Source organism: Pinus tabuliformis, chromosome 6, assembly GCF_031772625.1.
Source record: "Pinus tabuliformis cultivar Carrire ecotype Pingquan chromosome 6, CPIR1, whole genome shotgun sequence".
NCBI lineage: Eukaryota > Viridiplantae > Streptophyta > Pinopsida > Pinales > Pinaceae > Pinus > Pinus tabuliformis.
In genome coordinates, this window is record NC_142292.1 from 249,637,188 (window position 1) to 249,660,207 (window position 23,020).

The window sequence follows — 23,020 nt, forward strand, 5'->3', positions numbered from 1 at the left end:
TTTCTTTTAGGGAAGGAAGACCTGGGAAATCTTGTTGCATTAATTGAAATTTGACAGCTTTGTTGGGGTGGGGATGGGGGATCTACGAACAAGTCCCTTTTAGGAATAGGAACTACAACCAAAACTTCAGAGACATGGTTGTATGGATGGTAGATTCGCCGAGAGGCAGGGACGAAGTGGTAGTTATTAAAGAAAAACCCTTCATTCTCACTGAGAGCTCAAGTTTTTTATAAAAGTGGTCCAACAAGGTAAGCTTTATACTTACAGACAATAAGGATGGTTCAGGCCTAGACACTTACTTAAGGTGAAACAACCCCCACATTTTAGGGACTGCTTGAGCCTACAGGATTACTTCAATGTGACCTAGGGATACCCTTTCTTTTGAAGCATGAATGAAATCGAAACTTGCCAAATCCATCTACATTTCAGCCCAAGAGTGAAACCTGTCAGACCACTTCGGTGTGCTCAACATATCAGAGAAGGATTATTGAACATAGTGAATCTCGATGCTTGAATTCGAACACAGTTAGAACCTTGGGAATTCACTTCTAATTTCATCTAGGCTCGATGATGATCCAAACTCCACGATCTCATTACAATGCTCTTGGGTGAATGCGGTGAATCATGGAACCAGAACAACCAAATAATGAGAATGGATGAAGAGTAGCGGGAAATTAAATGATTAGATTTTAACAATTTGTCAATTGGGTAGTGGGAAATTAAATTTTAATGGTTCGAATTTAGATTTTAAAGTAGCCAAAGATTAATCAATTTGTCATTTTTTTATGTTGCCATTATTGAGTTAAGTTTTTAATCATTTAAGTAAAAGGAGGTCACTTCTATGTAAGGAGGTCACTTCACATAGAGGTTATATATTTAATATTGTTGAAGGCTTAGAGAGTGATAATTTTGGCTTGAGGGTATCAATAAAAACTATAAAAAACCTTATTTTGAAAAATGTTTTCAGTATCCATCACATGAGAGTGTAAAAGACCTCCCTAAGAAAGTATGTTCACATAAAGAGGGAAATAGGACATGAGGTTTACACATAAGGGGAATATAAACTAACCCTTAAGGAGGTGGAAAATATATCTAATTCTATGAATAATGTTATTAATAAACTCAAATAGTCCTAGGTAGCCCATTATTTTTTGGGAATAATGTTATTAATAAACTTCAAGTAGTTGTAGGTAGCTCAAAAATACCCTATTAGAAGTTAGCCATAGTTTAGTTTACATTAGTCCTTCACATTAGTCATTTTTAGTTGTATTACTTATTAGCTAGTCATATATTTTAACCTGTGACTAAATTTGTCATTTATGTTAGTTTTTTATAGTTGGGTCACTTAAAATTGATCATTTTTTGTAGTATAAAGCTATGGTGACTAACATTTTTAGTTACCTAGTCACTAATTTCTCATTTTCTACTAGTGAAAGTGGCCTCTGAGGTCACTTTAAATTTGGGAGCTTTAGGAATGGAGGCGAGCTTCACCTTGTTCCCATTCCTCCATGTGGACATGCTCACGATATCTTGGCATTTTACAATTGCTTAACTTTCTTGCACTTCTTTCTTTTGGAGAAAATGAGTAAATAATACTGATCGCCTATAGATATTTAAACTATTTGTGCCTTGGTACATGTTTTAAAGTGCATTAATGGAATAATCATGCTGGTGGATGCTTCCATATATTTATGATCTAAGCAACTATTACCCCTCAAAATGCATGTCTTTCTGAGGCACTTTTCACAACAGTGTGATGGACATTTATAGTAGTTATATTCAACATCCCAAGTAACAGTCTTTTATATACATGTTAAGGTATTTTCGAAGAGCTTTCAATTGTTGTAGGAAGGGTGTACACTTAGAGGGGGCTTAATACTCCCATTTTTTCCCTCATCCAAAGATAGAAGTAAATATAACAGGGATCATGAAGGAGAAGTAAAATCACTTGCCTTATTTAGATATATTTAAGGAAGGATTAGGTAGCAGTATTCTCAAGACTTTCCAGAGATATACAACCAAAGACATCAAGCCACAATATAGTGGGGATATAGTCCATTGGGATAAAAATAAATAAATTTCTCATTCTAGGCATAAGGTTGTTATTCTCATTGCTAGCTCTGACTTTCTCCATAACTGTTTTCATGTCTTGATGGGCTGAGAGTGTTAACGAGATCAAGTTTCAGACTTCTCAATAAGGAATACATTTATTTATTTTTTCCCTTGAGCACTTTGAGCAGACGTTTCCAGCAGAATGAGGTCTTTATGCCAATTCCTTGAGGAAAACTTGTGTCTTTGAAGCCTAGGGCCGACTTGTGTATTTTAATGATGAACAAGTATTTGTATACCTATTTGGGGGCACCTTTTGGTTTTTTATTTGGTGGCTGGTTCAAAACAAAATAATATTTATTAGGTGATTCTGTTTCATTTTATTATCTCGTATATACTTATTAAAATGGCACCATGCATTAAATATTAAAAGACAAAAAATTATGATACATGCACACAACTAGGAATATTTCTTGAAGGCTAAATTGAAGGTGTTTACAAAGAACATAAACTTCAAGGAATATGTGGACGATTAGGGAGAATCCAGTGATAACTTATATGGAAAGGCATACCCCAGATGTCACTAAAAGAAATATCTTAAAGCACAATCAAAGCTTGGGAGCAACTGAGATTTGTATGCAGGGAGGTACCCTTCCAGCATATTGTGGGAAGAAATCTTTGGATATTTTGCAAGAGTCAAAAGAAAAAAACCTAAGGAATGTATCAAAATTTCAACAGGCAGTGAATAAAAAAGAATACCAAGAAGCTTGTAAACACACCTGTCCATAATGGTTAGCAATTTATTTCTCACATCCTGGGCTCTCCTTAAAGAATGGATTGCACAAAATTTTCAAAACACCAGGGACCTGAGAATTTTTTTTCCTTCCAGGCCTCATACACAACTAATAATGTTAAGTGGTCCCCTTTTGGTTGGAAAAACTTTGCCCTTTTTTGGTCATTCTAAGCTTTCTTCTCTCGAGGCCTGTAGAAAATGTTTTGTGTCTGAAGCATTGTTATTATGGTCAAGATCTCATCACTACAACCAAGATCAACACTGGAAAGGAGCATCTTTGAAAAAGGAGGTTCCAGTGGAAATTCAACCATTTTCCTCCCCAATTTGGTTAGAAGACCCTCCTCATCCAAAGCTCCTAAATTGTACAATTGTTCCATTGTAGATATGAGTGCTTGAGGAGGAGGGGGATCCATAAAATCAAAGGAGAGGAGGTCATTGAGTCCCATGGCTTTCATGGTGAGTGTCGTGAGTCCAAGATTAATCCTCTGTATTTCTGGCACAGTGGTGGGCAACATCTCATTGTGATATGCACTTTTGGTGTATAAACTATAGCACTTACTAGGACATGTATGACCAACACATCCAACATGTTGCTTAGCCAATGCTTGAGAAATTGGTGTAATGACCAACGAATCCAGACCAAGTTTTGGATTGTATACATTCTGCTTAGAAAATCCAGGATCAACAACATAGTAGATTCCATCAATGGTCAAAGAAGCTTCTGCAATATTGGTGGCCACAACCACTTTTCTTTTACCTGGAGGAGCAGGCTAAAAAATTCTTGATTGCATCTCACTGGGAAGAGCACTGTATATCGACAAGATGATGAGTTTAGGAACATTCTTTCCAAGTCCTTTCATTCACTCATAGAGAATCTAACATGCAGTATCAATTTCCTCTTGTCCCATTAAGAAGAGAAGAATATCACCTTCTGGTTTTGTCAAGTGAATCTACATGATTGTGATCAATGCAACATCCAAATAGTCACTCTCTGGTTGCTTGGTATACAATATCTCTATGGGATAAGTCCTCCCTGGGTTAGTGAATATATTGTAGTTGAAGAAATATCCTGAGAATTTCTCAGCGTCCAGAGTGGCAGAGGTGACAATTAACCGAAGATCAGGCCTGCATCTAACCAACTGCTTCAGGAGCCCAAACAACACATCTTTGTGAATTGTCCTCTCGTGGGCCTCATCAAGCATGACTACTGAATACTAAGATAGTTATTCATCAACTAAAATCTCTCTAAGAATAATACCGTCGTTCATGTACTTAATCACAGTCTCTGGCCCAGTGCAATCCTCAAAATGAATGGCATACCCAACCTCCTCCCCTAAATGACATCCAAATTCCTCCGCTACTCTTTTTGCTATAGACATAGCTTCCACTCTATGAGGTTGGGTATAGCCAATCTTACCTCTAGTAGTGTAGCCTACCTCTGCCAAATATTGGGTCACTTGAGTGGTCTTTTCAGAGCCAGTCTCTCGATGACAACCAGAACTTGGTTGTCATTCACCGCCTAGATCAATTCCTTCTTCAACTTGTAGATGGGAAGGCTCTGCCTATGTTCCTAAATCGAGAGCTTTGACTGCTGTCTGAATGTTGGTGCTTTTCCAAAAGCATCCTTCTTCCACTCAGGCATATCATAAGCAGAAAGCCCCACCCCTCTCAACTCTTATGCAAGATGCCTCTCACCTGTCTCTGGCATTGGATCCTCCCATGGTCGATTCAAATCCTTGGGAATGGAATCCAACATGGTCCTCTTTTTTGTTCTCGAAGCTCCATTCGCTCCTTCACAAGTGTTGACTGTGTCATCGGTTCTCTCTGTAGTGAACCATCTGGATTCTTCACAATATTCACAAGTGAAACATTGATCGAGTAACAAGTCTGCCCCTACAAGAAAGCAGGCTCATCCTCATTCAACTCGATCTTGAGCTCCTCCTCAACAGTACCCTTGTCTTGGTAAAGCATGCCATCACCATCTTCATCATACATAGGATATTCCCTCACATCCAAGACCTTGGATGCAACCAGCTGCTTTGCTTCCCACTTCTCGGGAGAGCTCATTCTCTTCAGGGGCCTTCGGGAAGGCATGTTTTCCTCCTCATCCACAATGGTGATACCTAAAAGTCTGGTCCTCTTTGTGGGAGGCTGATTGGAACTGAGAGGATTGGCCCTCAGAGCATCATCATCGATTCTTTTCTTCATTGGAAACAGGTCCTCACTGGTTTTCTGATCAACATCCCTCAAGGAAAGGCTCATTTTCTATCCTGATATAGAAATGACTTTGACCCAAACCTCCTGGTCTCTCTTAACGGATTCCTTTGCATTAACCACTCTTGTTCTTGTAATCTGTGAAATATGGACCAAACCCTCTTTCCCTCGAAAATCATTCAATTGAACAAAGAACCCTGTATCCATTACCCTGGAAACCCTACCCTGATAAACCCCAAATAACTCAGGCTCCTTATTGTAGTTGTTCTACTCCTTATTGTAGTTTGGTATAACAAAGGGCTAGCTTGAGAACCTTGGAAAGGGAAGGTTTCGAAGGAAGTGATGTCTCCCCATGTTGAAAAAAATAAAATTTTCACCATGTTGAAGAAGGCCCTAGACCTTAAAGTTGATCAAATGAGTCAAGAAGAAATCATTTTTGGTCCTCCATTTGAAATTGATGAAGAAGAAATTGAAGAAAAATTCCCAAGTTCAATGGAAGGTCAAGAAGAAAGAATTTTTGGTCCTCCATTTGAAAGTGATGAAGAAGAAATTGAAGAAAATTTTCCAAATTCAATGCAAGGTCAAATTCTGGTTCTAGGCATAGATCTTGAAATATTCTCAGGAAAGGTATATGTTGCACAACCTATGTCCATGTCTAGCCCCAATACAAGCCCTCTTTTGTTTGAGGAGTAGACCCAAGCTTCAGTTTTCATAAAGGAATTGAGTAATTTTGGTACAAATTTGAGAATTTATGATAACATTTTGTCACATGATGGTTTTGGTACAAATTTGAGAATTTATGATAACATTTTGTCACATGATGGTTTTGGTACAAATTTGGGAATTTCCGAGAATAATTTGTCACATGATGTCTTTGTCTCTTCTGAAAATCGATTTTGGTCCATAAATTGTAAAGAATGCAAGGTGAAACTGCCATGAGTATACTTGAGCCCATTAAAGATGCATTATACATTAACACAACAAATAAGTCATCCCTAGTCATGGATATGAAAACATACTGATTATTTTAATATTTTTTAAGTAGGGGTAAAAGGTTATGCATGCCATAAGGTGGAAAAAACTTTTTCTTATTGCCCAAATTTTGCAAATCATGAAATCAACAATTTCTCACACATGCATTATCCTATGCCTTCTACCTTGATGATATGTTGGTATTTGACACTGAGTGTGATAATGAACAAAACATTAATTTCATTACAGTCATGTTACAGGTACCAGTTAAATATAGCCAAAAAACTTTGTGGTAGGTATTTGCCTTAAGAATGAAATGTGTCTCTTTCAAGAAACCGATGAATATGTTGACTTGGTGAATGAAGAATAGAATGGTGACAAATAAAAATTTTGTTTAATGAAATTTATTGATAAGGAACAAGAAAAATAATGCTTCCCTGATGGCATACATTTTGAGGACATGATCTACCCTATGTGTCCCAACACTTGGTCCACATAAGAAACAATCTCAATCAATAGGAATATTGAGACACAGGTATCCTCTTGTTTCACCAATGACACTTTCCAACTTTCAAACCTAAAAAATCCATGCCCTTGATCCATGACTTCTAATATCTATGATCTAGGTGATAATATTATGACTAATTTGATGCACATTAAAGGATCTAATTCCATGATGAATCACTACCTTGAGAAACAAATGGCCCCTAGTTTTAAATAAATTAGAGGGGATGATGTTTGCATTAGTTTTCCTAACCACATCTGCCTGGATGTAGAAAAAACAATGATGAGAGAAAGGGCTTGCTCTTGTATTTTCACCAAGGTACATATATTCGATCAATTCATCATGTATTATCACATTAATAAAGCAACATCGATCGGTTGGTGGCATAAGCATCCAATGGAAAATTTTGTGGAGGAACGTTGTTGACAGAGATCTCTGGGATATAAAATATGGAGAGATAGATCAAGTAACAACCTCAATCGGTAATCATATTGAGACAGAGGTCTACTCTTGTTTCACCAATGACACTTTCCAGCTTTCAAACATAGAAAATTCATGCCATTGATCTGTGACTTCTAATCTTTGTGATCAGGGTGATAACATTATGACTAATTTGATGCACATTAAAGAATCTAATTCCATGATGAATCATTTCCCTGAGAAACCAATGGCCCTTGTTTTTAGAGATATTAGAGGGAATGATATTTTCTTTAGTTTTCCTTACCACATGTGCTTAGATGCAGAAAAAACAACGATGAGAGATAGGCTTGCTCTTTTATTTTCACCTAGGTGCATATATTTGATTAGGTCATCATGTAGTATCACATTAATAAAGCAACATTGATTAGCTGGTGGCATAAGCATCTAATGGAAAATGTTGTGGAGGTAAACACAACCACCCATTCTGGTGGCCCTCATGTTTATGATTAGTCACGTAGAGGTGAAAATGAGGTGTTAGCTATATCTAAATCAAATACAAGTGGCTTTATACACCAAGCCCAAAATGATGTTGACAATTTAGATATTGGACAAAAACACTCATTCAAACTTGTAATTGATGACATTGTTTCTACAAACCAATCTTTCCCTAGGGAAATAGTTCAAATATGTGAAGAAAGGTTTATATGGAATACAGTTCATATAAATTCGAGCAAGAATGTTGAGATAATAAATGGTCTCCTCTTTTCCAGATCTTCATGGAAACCTATGAAAAAACTTGAGGATACCTAGGGCACTATGGTATATCCTTGGTTTTAATTTTAGTCTTCAACACACTTCTTTTCTGAGATTGGCACAACAATATATATATACTTATATGACAACATAGTTACATGTCTGCTTGGGATAAATTATCGGTATACTAGATCAGTCCTCAAGATAGAGTTGGAAGCAAAGTAGGAAAATATTTTGTGGTTTGATTAACATAGCACGATGCAAGGGTGTATCAACTAATTGTTGAAAATGCAACAAGATGATGGAGCTTAGTGGAAAGGAGTCGCCTTCACTAAGTGGTCTCGCAGGCTACTTTTGGCGCAAAGTCTATTTTTAGACATATGGATCATGGTCTATGAGTTGCAGGATGCTATTTGTGGATGATTGGTCATGTTGGTAAAAATAGATGGACTTCTATTTTTAGACATATGGGCGGTTTCTATTTTTAGACTGCCAGGCTAAAAATAGAACAATTGAATATTATTAGCTCATAATAATATTTGGACTATAAACATTACCTCATCCTCTTGGAGCACTTCAGTTTGAGCTACAGATGTGGCACATGCAGCTGTCACAAGGAAATACGCTTTTCTTATGGGTCAGTTGAACTATTGCATTAAAGACTTCAGTTAGAACTCATGTGGTTGAGTTTGGTGGAGTTGATGATGGAGTTGATGGAGTTGTGTTCAGTTTGACTTGGTTGAACTAGTTGTATTTTAGTCTAACTAAAGAATACACTAGTGATGAGTTGTGTGAATTAATTATTAATTAATTCACTAATTATTAACTCATAAAGCAACTAAAGAATACATTAGTTAACTTAGTGCATGGACAGTTCAGTGGAGACAGGTGTTAGAGGTGGAGATTTCTATCAGTTGTGACTATAGTTGTGCATGAGATTTTGCACATGCATGGATTGAGTATTGCCAATGAGGATTGCATGGTTCAGCCAAGGAAATACAAGTTTGGTTTAGCCATTCATCATTATTCTCATGCAGGATTGCGCAGTGGAGGCAGGCAAATAGTGGAGGAGATTTGAGGCATCAGATCTGAGCTAGTTTGTGTGTAACAGGTGGAGATAGTGCTGAGTACTTGTGAGGAGTATTGTACTATGTATTGTTACATGCTATCAATCATTATAATATACATATAGTGTGGGGTTTTTAGCTGTATGCTTTCCCCGGGTTACATACTGTGTTAATGTGCGCATGCGATTGGTGTTTCATTGTTTTTAATTCCGCAAAATTGATGATCAACGTAGAGGAGGTTATGTATTATGCATGTATTCTGCAATAGTGTATAATCGGGATAATCTCTGTGAATAAGTGTCATATTATTCAAAATTTCTACATGGTATCAGAGTAGAGTTGATCATCAGATCTATTATTCAGAAAGTGATTACATTTTATTTCTTCAGGCAGAGTCTGTAATCGGGCCAGGTAGCCACTAGATTCATCCTTCTTTTGGAAGGTGAGATATCCGGTAAAAGCCCATACATTGAATCTCTGTACCAGAAATACTTTTTTCTCATGAATTTTAGATCAGAAGCGGTTGAGTTTTGAGCTGGTGGAATTCAAATTTGCAGCAGTGTTTTCTTGGTGTCAAAGCTGAAATGTCTTTCTACGGATTGTGATTGGAGTATGCTCTTGAAGGCAGCTTGAACTATATTGCATGGAAAGACAGGATGGAGGCGGTGTTAGATGATAATGGGTTGAAGGAGTTCATAGAGGTTGAGGTCCCAAAACCTACTGATGCTGCTGAAGCTATGGTTTGGAAAAAGAAGACAGCAAAGTGTCGAAGGATTCTGTTGGAGGGCGTGAAGGATCACATTGTGTCCAGCCTGCATGGAAAGGCTTCTCCATACTTGATGTGGAAAGCGTTGACAGATTTATTCCAAAGCAATAACAACCAGAGGAAGTTGGTGCTCAAGGATAAACTTAGAAACATTAAGTGTGAGAATGGAGACAGTATGCCCAAGTATCTCACAAAGTTCACCCAATGCTGGGATGAGCTGGGAAGTGTGGGGCTGACTATCAATGATGAGGACTTGGTGAGCTTGGCTCTCCTTGGTCTTCCGAAGAGTTGGAATTCCTATCAGGACTATGTCAATGGTCGGGAGAAATTGCTAGGATGGGAGAGACTTTGGTCTGATCTTGTGCAAGAGGAGATCAGGCGGAATACTAGGGACGGATCTTCATCAAAGGCATCTGATGAAGAAGATTTCTCTTTGGCTACCAAAGCAAAGAAGGGGAAGGAGAAGGGTTCTCTTTCCGAATCCAGTTCTTCCAATGATGGGAAGAAGGTTGACAAGTCGAAGGTGAGATGCTTTCGTTGTCATGAGTTGGGTCATTATGCTACTAATTGCCCAAAGAAGAAATCCAAGAAGGGATCCGGGGAAGGATCTGAAGGTGAGGCACTTGCTTCACAGTTTGAGCTGGATTTCACACTCTTCGCGTGCATGGTTTCATCCATGGTGGGAAGTGGTTGGTTTGTTGACAGTGGAGCTTCTTTCCACATGACTGGTGACAAAAGTTTGTTCAGTACTTTGGAGGAGAAAGATCTCCAGATACTCATAGCGATGGGTAATGATGAGAAGTATAGTGTCTCAGGTGTAGGCACGGTTATTTTTCAGAGGGAGCATGGAGCTCGCCTTACCTTGACCGATGTCAGGTATGTACCAGGACTGAAGAGAAACTTGGTGTCGATCGCGATGCTGGAAGACAGAGGCTGTGATGTAGTCTTCAGTAAGGGAAAGGTTTTCCTTAGACACATCATCACTAGACAGGTGAAGCAGATTGGTTCACGAGTCAAGAACCTGTATGCTCTTGAGATTCAAGATGCATGCAAAGCCTTAAGCAGCGAGGCAACTGATGGAGACTTGGTGGTTGAGAGGGAGCGTATATTACCTCTCAACATGCAGAGCCAGAAGAAGTCTCAGACGATTATGAAGGAGCCACGATTGGTGCAGCAACTTTAGGAGGTTGTGGAGCAGCCACAACAAGGGAAGCTGAGAGGAGATCGAGTAGAGACATCTACTCATGCAGAGATCTCCAGTAGGGGGAAACTTTGAGCCAGGTGGGTTGAGGGATCACATGCAGCCATACCTCCAGGTAGGAGGTGGGGTGATGTGGATTGATCGTCCCAAGTAGGAGGGGCAGGATCCTTGAGGTACACAAACTCTTGGATGAGTCCTTGCTACGGGAGCCCCGATGTGGAGTAGCAGGAACTGACTAATTGGGTAGAGACAGATGCGGATGGAGCAGCAGAGAGAGCGACAGTGTAGGGAATCCCAGGATAGCGCATAGCTAGCAGGCTGCAACAATGTGAGAGGCACAAGTGTTTTGCATAGTGCTAGGTGGCACAGAGAGGTGTGAAATGGTGCGAGATGCATGGAGATGTTGCAGTAGCGCAGATGTCAGAGAGGGAGCACTTGTCAGCAGCAGGTAGAGCTTCAACATCAGAGTATGTTCCTAGCCCAACGGAGTGGTCAGTTGGGAGTGTTTTTGTTCCAAGTGTTGTTGGAGCAAGTGGACCGAGCAAATGTGTTGCATGCAGAACATTCCAGAGTTGCAGGATAGGGGTTGCAGACAATCCATATCTTGTTGAGAGGGAGTGTTGAAAATGCAACAAGATGATGGAGCTTAGTGGAAAGGAGTCGCCTTCACTAAGTGGTCCCGCAGGCTATTTTTGGCGCAAAGTCTATTTTTAGACATATGGATCATGGTCTTTGAGTTGCAGGATGCTATTTGTGGATGATTGGTCATGTTGGTAAAAATAGATGGACTTCTATTTTTAGAAATATGGGTGGTTTCTATTTTTAGACTGCCAGGTTAAAAATAGAACAATCGAATATTATTAGCTCATAATAATATTTGGACTATAAACATTATCTTATCCTCTTGGAGCACTTCAGTTTGAGCTACAGATGTGGCACATGTAGCTGTCAGAAGGAAATACGCTTTTCTTATGGGTCAGTTGAGCTATTGCATGCAGGACTTCAGTTAGAACTCATGTGGTTGAGTTTGGTGGAGTTGATTGTGGAGTTGATGGAGTTGTGTTCAGTTTGACTTGGTTGAACTATTTGTATTTTAGTCTAACTAAAGAATACACTAGTGATGAGTTGTGTGAATTAATTATTAATTAATTCACTAATTATTAACTCATAAAGCAACTAAGAATACATCAGTTAACTTAGTGCATGGACAGTTCAGTGGAGACAGGTGTTAGAGGTGGAAATTGCTATCAGTTGTGACTATAGTTGTGCATGAGATTTTGCACATGCATGGATTGAGTATTTCCAATGAGGATTGTGTGGTTCAACCAAGGAAATATGAGTTTGGTTCAGCCATTCATCATTATTCTCATGCAGGATTGCGCAATGGAGGTAGGAAAACAATGGAGGAGATTTGAGGCATTAGATATAAGCTAGTTTGTGTGTAACAGGTGGAGATAGTGCTGAGTACTTGTGAGGAGTATTGTACTATGTATTGTTACATGTTCTCAATCATTATAATATATAGATAGTGTGGGGTTTTCAGCTGTATGCTTTCCCCGGGTTACATACTGTGTTAATGTGCGCATGCGATTGATGTTTCATGGTTTTTAATTCCGCAAAATTGATGATCAATGTAGAGGAGGTTATGTATTATGCATGTATTCCGCAATAGTGTATAATCGGGATAATCTCTGTGAATAAGTGTCATATTATTTAAAATTTCTACACTAATCCTCTTTCATTTCATATCAAAATTTGACATAATAGAAGATGTTTTTGATTGGTAGATACATAGGCTTATTCACAACAAAGTAGTGACAAAAATCCAAACTTGCAACAATCCATATTTTTACATCTCACTGTTTCACTTGCTGATGAAGCACATACAAAAGGGATAGTGGATTGATGGAGAATTGAAGTGGATGAAATGGCTACTTGAATTCACTTAGCAGCTTAATAGAACACCAATAGTGGTTTCCTTAATCTATTGGTGCTCTCTTAACAATTTGGAAAAAAAAAACTAGGAATTAGATGGGTTTCCACGTATATCCAAGAGGATAAACCTTTTACACAGTAATATGAAACTTTAACAAAATATATAGACAAATATGGGTTCTTCAACATCTTACATATGGATATGGATGCTTAACCAAATGACCAATCTAGGGTCATCAACTCAGGTCTTCAACAAAATACCCATTATCATTAGTTTTGTCATCATTCCAATAGCTTGTGAGATATACTTTCTATGGTATAGGAATGCCAAGGGAGGTAAAACTTGAAGGGTTCCAATCGAATATTTAGATATAGCTATAGTAAATTTCTCCACAAAATGTTCATGGTGCAGAAACAGTTAACAAGTTGACCTCAGCTAAATCAAATTTCAGTAATCCGAAGAAGTTTTTTAATGTAGGAAGAAAAGTATGATGCAGGAACAAGCATGTCCAAAAATTAGTACATGGTTAAACCATTTCCTATCCAACCATGTAGACAATTAGTGTTGAGTCTTCATCATATGTTCAGACAAAATATGGCTTAGCTATCATACATCCAATGAGTGATGGAAGAAACAACTACTAATCTTATATAAAACTTGGTAGTAACTTAACATTGAGTACTTATGCTAGCACAAAATACATGTATGTTGGTGATTCAAAGGAGAAAGAGAATAGCCTAAGGACGAGATATGAACATCAAAATATAGGACATACACAACTAATGGCAATAGCATGAATTACTAGCATCTATAACCAAAGCAGAAATATATGACATGAATGGTGTGTAGTCATAGACACATTTTCATATAATCTTGTTTTCAAATAAAAAATTTGTGCCTACAATTCATTGAACTCCCTAGGTCATATTAAATTTGTCTCTCTGTAGGTCGTTGATATCTAAAGGAGCACATCATTAATAGTTAGACACCAATGCAACAATTGTACACAGACAATGCCATTTCTCATTTAACTGGGCTACATATCGCAGAAAATTGGAATGGACATGGTAATCATTTTCCACTGGAGTAGTAAATGCTATCAATACCATATAATAAGCACAACCAACATATGGTCAGTAATACCAACCCTGCTTAAGATCTCAATAGTCAACTGAAATTTTTTGGGACAAGTAACATGACACATGCATGGTCGTTGCTTGTTTCTCAATAGAGATATTGGAATGCCTAATTTCCTTGGCAAAAGCCAAGGCCTGGTTACAAAGTTTTCTCCCAAGTGGTTCAAGCAATTCTTTAGCATATTGCCTCATAAAATTCTTCACTTTCCTCATATATCCATTTCTATTGAGATTTCTAGTACGAGGTAAACCATCTGAAAGAGATAAAGTGTGTTGATTCGAATTACTTATGTTAAACTCCACCATGGATGATAAGGCTTTTTCTTCAGTTGAATTAGGATGCTCAACATGCTTATTGCTGCTAGAGCCGTCTGCAAGAGCGACAAAGCCTAATGGATCAGATATATTTAAATTACTACATAGATTTTCAATTGGCTTCACTTGAGGTAAAAAATAATTCTAAAGGACCAAATCATCATATACAATAGGAATTGCTCATGTCAATGTTTTGACAACAAATTCCAGATAAGGATCTCGCCAAAAATCTCCAAAATATGAGATAATTGGTGAGTCATCCCTTTTTTTGTTCAAATCAATTTCTCCTTCAACACTTTCTTTTGTTGGTCCTTTATGAGGACTATTTTCGCTCTCATAGACAACCTCAAATTGCTTACAATACTAGTGCCTTGGCACGTCTAAATTCTGTGTGTCTCGTATGATTCTAAGGAAATCAGAGACATCACACACACACACAAACACACATATAGGTTGGTTCATTCATCTAAAGGAGCAAGCCATGAGTTTCTGGTACTTCTTCACATATAAAACTCACATAAATATAGGCATAAAATAGTGGAGGCTGAGTAGTTCAAGGACTTACAGTTTAATAAGTTTTTGTAGAGCAATAAGAGAGGATAAGAAAAAAGAGAAACTCATCACATAGAGCTTAAAGCATCAATAATTCTACATTTAACACATAAATCTTGAAGCATTAGGAAATTCTACACTTATTTTAGTTACGGGTAGATATAATGGACCAAAGAGAGGCTGAATGTTATGATTCATGTAGTGCAATTTTAAAGATATAATCTCAATAATCCATACAGGCACATGCATTAATAATTCAATACAAATGAATATGTGAGGAAGTATGAAATATTTCTTGCAGCTATAATTGCATGAATTCAGAGAAGAAACATGAACATAATGGGTTTTAACAGAGGGATAACATATTGTAATACTCAAATGGGGAATCACCACCATTTACTTGATATCCTGAAAGATCTCTATTATAAAATCATACAGTCTAAGCATAACATGTATCTTTTTATTTAGGATTTCTGAACCTTTGTAGAGTGTTGCTTTCCCCTATTTATCTAGAGAGGGGAGTGTTGAACATTCATTACAACAAAATATATTTGATTGAGTCTTAGTTGTCAGGTAGACTAGTTGTCTCGGCCAGGGATGGCTCTGTGGCCCAAAAATATTATGAAATATTAATTGCCTCATTTAATGGCAGCACATTACAAGGTAATAAAACAAGTCAACAGTTAGATAAGAATGTTAACAAAATATCTTCATGCCCATCCCCGTGATAGCTTATGCTTCATGTTGAATTTTGCTCACGGTCTGGCCTCCTGTGTTACTCAGCTGACTCCCGTCGCTTCTGCCTTTACTGCTTGAACCATTCATCCTTTAAAATTGGGAGTGGGTGCTATCATTTTCATGCTGCATTACTAAAGCAGAGGAACCCTGGGTGGTACTTCGTCTTCCCTCTATATGGGGGCACCATGCTGGATAATCAAGTCCTCCCGAGCTACTATGTCCTTATTTACTTCTGTCAGCGTCGATCTGGATTTCGTGTCACAAGGAGCCTGTCTGGGTCTGTACATGTCGAGTTTGAATGCTCCATCTCCTTTATTAAATGCCACCATTAGGGGATTTTTGAGGTCTAAAATGGGCCTCCTAAGGAAATTATAAAATAATAATGAAAATAATGAAAATAAGATTATATTACATCCTCAAATTTTAGAGGAAAAAAAGAAAAAAACTATTTTTTCAACTCGTATTTTCAACTTATCTCCCCATGGGTTTGCTCAATTTTCAAGAAAAAGCGCTCCTTGGATGTAGAATTTGATTCCTCATCGAAGTAGTACCCATGTTGCATACTTTTGATGGACCCTGCTACATGAAAAATGAGAAATACATGAAAAACGTGATTGCAATCATGTTTTTTTCATGTATTTCTCATTTTTCGTGTAGGAGGGTCCATCAAAAGTATGCAACATGGGTACTCCTTCAATGAGGAATTAAATTTGGAATCCAATGAGTAATCTCGCTCGAAATGTTAGTAAAATCATAGGGAGATAAGTTAAAAATACGAGTTGAAAAGTAGTTCTATTATTTTATTATTATTTATTATTTTTACTTTTTTACTCCAAAAATGGTGCATCATCCCCCATGGTTGACATCATCATCTTGAATCCTATTGGTTCTTGTAAATTTTATTTTGGTTGTACATTTTTCTTAGGAAGCCCATTTTAGACCTCAAAATTCCCCTAATGAACTGCCGACCCACCTTGCCTTAAAGTTCTGCATTACCTGGTCGTGGCGTTCTCACATTTTAGATTTTCCATTAAAAGCCTTTACAGGACGGGGCCTTCAAATCCACTCTAGCCCCTTTTGATTCATGAGACGGGGGCTATGATCAGGTGTTTAGTCCTCGAGTTCTAGGGCCTTTAGACTCCCCTCAGGGGGTGTTTTTCTTTTGTTACGTGGAATACCGCATACCGACGATTTATAACACTTTTCCTTTGGTATCTCCCCTTGACACTTGTGATTGTCGATCTGTGGAATCGGGCTCACCCAGGATATTCCAATCGCAATGCGGGAGAGAGACCCTTTTTACCTCCTTTCATAGTGCTGGCTAATTATCTAGACGTGAAACTTTCATAAGGTATGACACATAAAATATCACATCCAGGAGGGTTGTTCGCATATCATAATCGCAGGTCGAGAGGGACTTCGACGAAGGAGGGACTTTGCTTTGTGCGATCGCCGATTTGTGATGGGTGATGTCATCGCTGCCAAGTGTCACTTTGTGAGAGGTGACACGTGTCACTCAAAAATGCCACCTCACGACCCTGAAAATTCCAGATCAGCATGCCACATGTCCTCCATACCACCATGTCATCTCTGTACTATCACGTCATGATGACATCAACAGCCATGTGGATTTATAGGGACCAATGATATTCCACTGTGTGGCCCCCTGGTGGAGAGAGAAAAGGGCCTGCTCGACCTTGTTTTTTCGCTGCAATCCTTTGTTAAATGGTCTTTGGTCCCTCCCGACGCTTGACACTATATCAGGACTTATCTGCTTCACAATCTTTTTAACCTTGGTCCTGTCCAAAATCACCGATCCCCAATATCGCGGGACCTACCCACCACCGATAAGCTAATAGACTGCACCCGGGGTCCTCTGATCACTGATAAGCTGATGCACCATGCTTTGGGACCTGCGGATTTGCGATTTGTGATATCAGCAATCGGTCGATCACAGATTTTGCTACCTTCCCCTACTGCTATTTTAGAAAATCCCTGATTGTGATTTGCGATGAGCCTGACCCTTAGCCATTTTTCCTTTGTTTTCTGGCTTTGAAAGGGTATCTTCAATCTTCTCTAACTTCTGATCCAGGAGTCCATTTTTGGACTTCCACCTACCGTTGGAAATCTTATTCCGAACACTATCCAGTGGAGAGGGTCCAATTTAGCTTTGAGAGCTTATGTGGCTTGGAATATGGATGAAAACCTCTTTGTTATTTGGTACTCTTTGGACAACTTAAACTCTATTTTCAGAAGGTGACAACATTGCTCCATCTGGGGATAGTACCTTGCTAACAAGGTGTTGAGAACCTACAAACTGTGAACTTCTCCTTTGGGCATGGAGTCTTTTCTAAACAAACAATAATTTTGTGAAAGTGGAATTTTCAACATAAACTAGAAATTTCATATAACAATTACAATACACACACCAGTATTTACAATGAGTGCAAGACAGGTACCTCTAGTTTTGGAAATAGAGTTTGAGGAATTAACACCGACAGTTGCAACGATTCATCGTCCATATTTTCAAGCATGTACGTGTTATTTCCTCTCTCTTCTGCAATCTTGAAAGGGTCGAACCATAGCGGATTGAATTTTTCGTGTTTTCCTTTGTCTTCTTGTCAGATGTCCCATCGGAGAACTAAATCTCCTGGTTGAAGAGGTCAATCCTTGAACTTCTTGTCAAACAAAGATTTCATCTTTTGTTGGTAATTTGAAAATTTGGCCCCCACCTATTCTCTGTTTTCATGAAGCTCGACCAACTGATTTATCCTTTGTGTCAAGGCACTTGGCTCTTCCTCAGCTTCTTGTAGTAACTTCACCACTGACATTGCTAATTGGAACAAGAAGACTGTAGCCTTACCATACACTAACTCAAAAGGTGATTTCCCCGTGGAGCATTTAGGAGTTACTCGGTTAGCCCATAGGGAAAACTTCAGTTGGGAGTCCCAGTTCCTCTGATTCTCGGTGATGGTCTTCTTCAACACCCTCACCATAGTTTTGTTTGAGGACTCAGCCAAGCCATTACCTTGGGGATAGTAGGTAGTGGAGTTCTTGATAATGATATTGAATTTCTAGCAGAAGTTGGTGAATTTGGCAGATTTGAAGACCTGAGCATTGTCAGTGATAATTTTGATAGGACAACCAAAGTGAGATAATATGTTCTCCTCCATAAACTTAATTACCACTGATTTTGTAGTGTTTCTAGCTGGGATGGCCTCTACCCACTTGGTGAAATAATCCATGGTCGTTAATATCCATTTGTGTTGGCCACTGGACAATGGGTTTATTTCTCCTATGAAGTCTAGTCCCCACTGTCTGAAAGGTTCTTCCACATGCACTGGAATCAAGGGGAGAGGAGAAAGCTTTTGTCTCTCAGCAAACATTTGGCATTTCTGGCACGACATGACCTGGGAATGAACATTTTCAAATAGTGTAGGCTAGTAGAATCTTGCCTTGAGGATTTTATGTGCTGTGGTCTTCCAGCTGTAGTGACCTCCACAAACTCCTCCGTGAAAATCCTCAATCACTTTATGGGTTTCGCCCTCTACCAAACATAGCAACAATACTCCCACCGGGTCCTTCCAGTAGAGTAAACCATTGGATATGATATATTTTTGTGCTTGCAATCTCAGAGTTCGATATTTGGATTTATCCAGCCCCAACAGGCACCTCAGGAATAAGAGATAATGAACGATGTTCTTATACCAGGGTGATCCCTCATATTTAGCATAGATCTTCTGCTTGGATGTTTTAATCTCGTTCTGATGATCCTCTCATGAGCCTTCCTCCATTATCAGGTTTATCCCTAAAGCTTGGCAATTAGATTAGGATAAAACCTTGGCCAACCCTTGGCCTTTTATGAGATTAGTAGGCTTTATGTCTAGCTCATATTCTTGTATATTTTCTATCCACCTATCCCTTTTTCCTTCATTGTCTCCTTGCACCAGGGTGTCCTTGACCGCTGTCATTGGGACAAATGCTGTGATTTACGATTGTAGCACATACATACGAAATGCCTTCAAAGCCTTTAATAATGCATAGGCTTGTTTCTCCAAGATGTTATATTTCAGCTCAACACCCCTTATGACTTGGATGAAGAAGGTGATGGGCTGTTCATAACCATATTTATTTTTCTGCAGTAGAACTGCGGCAATATTATGTAGAGAAACAAAATAAAAGATATAGAAAGGAACTAAATAGTCGGGGCTGACTAGTACTGGGGCTTCAGACAAATCTTATTTAATTCTAATGAAAGAATCTTGGGGGGTAGTGCTCCACTTGAATTCATTTTCCTTCTTAAGCATGTCTGTAATACCCTTGACTATTTCTACATAGTTGGGTATGAACCTCCCCAAGAAATTTATTCTCCCCAAAAAGGCTTGGACCTCTTTCTTATTTCTGGGTAGACGAATATGACTGATGGCTTTGACTCGTTTAGGATTGATCTTCACTCCTTCCTGCGCTACTAGGTGTCCTAGTAGCTTCCCCTCACTCACGGCGAACCGAGATTTCTTAGGATTCAAAGGAATACCATACCTCCTACATTTCTCAAAGGTGAGCTTTAAGTGGACAATGTGCTCTTCATAAGTCTTCGAAAAGACTGTGATATTGTATAAATAAGCCACCACGAATTTTTATTGCTCCCCTATGAAAGATATATCCATATCTCTCTAAAACGTGGCTCCTGCATTAATAAGGCCAAAAGGCATGCTAGCATACATGAATGTTCCCCACAGGGTGGTGAAAGCAGTTTTCTTCTAATCATCAGGGTGGACTGCCACTTGGTTGTAACCAGAGAACGCATCCATCATGAACATTCTGACTGAGACAAACACCTTCTGCAATATATAATCCATCTTAGGCAGCGGGTAGTTATCTTTCAGTGACACCCTGTTTGGATTCCAAAAATCTACATATAGCCTTATTTCTCCATTCTTTTTCTGGACTGGGACTAAGTTGGCCACCCATTCCGAGTACCTTAAAGGTACTATGACTTTGGCCTGTAGAAGTTTCCTCACTTCTTTTTGAATGGAGGGGAGTAAGAGTGGATTTATCTGCCTAATTTTCTACTTGCATGGTTTTATTCCACTCTTTAAAGGAATCTTATGCTGTATGATGTTAGTATCAAATGCTTTTAAATCCTCATAAGACCAAGAAAAAACATCCTTGTAGATTTTGAATAGATTTAAATACCTTTGTTTGTATTGCAAGGGGATTCCTTTTGATAGCCTGATCATATGGGGTTCCTCCTCTGAGCCGATATTCCAATCTTCTACTTGATCGTCTATCTTTAGAGCCATTTATTTGGAGGCTATGTCATCCTTATTAAAAACACTTTCTAGTGGGACTAGTTCGTGAGGAATGGTATTCCCCTTCACTTGTAGAATTTTGCGTCCAGCCACTGTGTCTTCCCACAAAGGAGTTTCTTGATTTGCTTCTTTTTCTTCTTCTTGATTCATGGTGGAGTTAGCGAACTCCCCAACGACTTCTATAAATATTTTCACCTACTCTTCATCCTCAAATACCTGCTAGTGCTTGACATTATCAGGTATAGAGGGTTTGTATTTGACTTCCACCTCATACCTGAGGAGCGGATTTTGAGGGGGCCTGAAATTGCTTGCTGCTACTGCAAGGGAATCAACCATTATGTTTCCTTCTCTGGGCAGAAATTGGATATTAAAGGCCAAGAAGAATTTATCAATTAGGTCCCACACTTCATTCTAGTAAGTCCTCAATCTAGGGTGTTTGGCCTAGCATTGATTTCTGATCTTCCTTACAACCATCTCAGAGTCTCCGTAGACCGTTAGGCATTCAATACTCATATTCTTTGCCATTTGTAGCCCAAGGAGCAATTCTTCATACTCCTCCACGTTTTTGGTTGCCTCAAACTCCAGCTTGAATGAGAGGGGTATCAAGCTTCCCTCAAGAGATACCAACAATACTCTTGCTCCATTTCCCTCTTTAGAATTTGCTCTTTCAAAGTATAATTTCCATACTTTGTTTTCATTTGCGTGTTGGTGTTCTAACTGCCTTGTTAGGTGTACTGATGTTTCCTTTAAGATGGTCTCATCTTCTTCTAGGAACAGGCATGAGAGGTCGCTTTCTTTTCCGTGCACTAGGGAGGTTTTTGAGCCTTTAGCTGGGGTCACAGTTTTTGCAAACCTGGAATCTCTGTACAACCTCCTTTTCTCGCCTCCAAAAGTGGGAATAGTGGCATAAGTTAGATCTAACTTAATAGAGCTCCCGACCTTGGAACCCCAAGACCTAGATAGGAGCATGCCGAATCGAGGGGGAATATATACCACTAATATGTCCATTACCATGCTCTTCACAAGGATTTGAGCTAGGTTTACCACCATATCCTTTATCATTCCCAAGCATTTGACCCTCTTAGAGTCAAAGGAGTATAGGTCCTTGTAGGGCTTGGTGATCTGCAAGCCCAACTGTTCCATCACTACTAGGGGCATGAGGTTGTGCGAGGCTCTGGAATCCAACATGCAATTATGCAATAAGAGGTCATGGATTACTAGGGTCACGTAGAAGGGTGCAGTAGAAGGATCAAGTTCTTCCACATGTGGCCCAAAAACAACCATTGGCCTCTCCTCTTGAAGGTTTAAACTGTCATGGGTTGGTGCTGAGGTGGATGGATGCATGAATTGAGAGACTTGAGCTTTATAAGTAGGCTGCTTTAGAAGCTCAATCAGAGGAACATGAATCTTTACCTTTTCAAGCTCCTTCTGAAGATTGAATGTAGGTTGGAATTTTTCTATACCTCCTGGATATGCTTCTCCTTCCTTACCACTGGAAGCTTTTTGCAGAATAGGTGTGTCCTTTTCTGTGTGTTCCTCAGAACTATTGCTTTCATTATTTGAGGAGACTTTAATCTTGGGCGAGTCAAGATTCAACTTACCTTTCCCTTTATCTGGTACCTGGGGAATATCTTGGGGAGAAGTTACCTCTTGTTGTTCTGGCTCCCTTGATCTCTTTCTTAAAGATATTAGATCATATTTCCAGTGTAGATGTGCTTGCATGAAATCCACAAATTGTTTAAAATATTAATCTATATCCTCCTCATTTTCTGCTGCTTCTCTATCATGACTGGTCTCCTGGTGAGCCATATTTTCATGTTCTTCTTCAGAGAAAGCGAAATATAAGTTTCCCTGCATCTCATGTGTATCCGACGATTGTTCATCGGGATCATCTTCTAAATATAGAGGATGAGGAATCTAATCGATTTGTTCCTTTCTTTCCCTTGTAAGTATCTTCAATGGAGGCCTTCTTTATTGCGGGTTATAACCATGGTTGTTGCCTTGAGCATTCTGTTTGGAGAGACTCTTGTTCTCAAGTTCAAGCTTTCCAACCTTATGTGATAAACTCCTGATGAGTTTATCCAGTTCATCCCACTTCAGATCTGGTGATTCTTTATCTTGACCAGAGGAGGATGCTTCTTCTTTCCCCCTTTTATTCTCAGTAGGTTCTTGCTTTCCTCTTGACTTCCCTACCGAGGTGAAATTTTCTTCCACCTCCAGAGCATCGACTTGGAGTTGATCTAAAGTGAGAGACTTCCTTTCTCTTAGGGTAAAACCAAAGTCAAATTCAA

The 23,020-nt window shown here is 38.9% G+C and overlaps 1 pseudogene; it reads right to left on the bottom strand.

Moving 5' to 3' along the window:
• Nucleotides 1-2,632: 2,632 nt before the first annotated feature.
• On the bottom strand, nucleotides 2,633-22,451 carry LOC149258323 (putative pre-mRNA-splicing factor ATP-dependent RNA helicase DEAH5 pseudogene; annotated as a pseudogene).
• Between the last annotated feature and the right edge of the window lie 569 nt (nucleotides 22,452-23,020).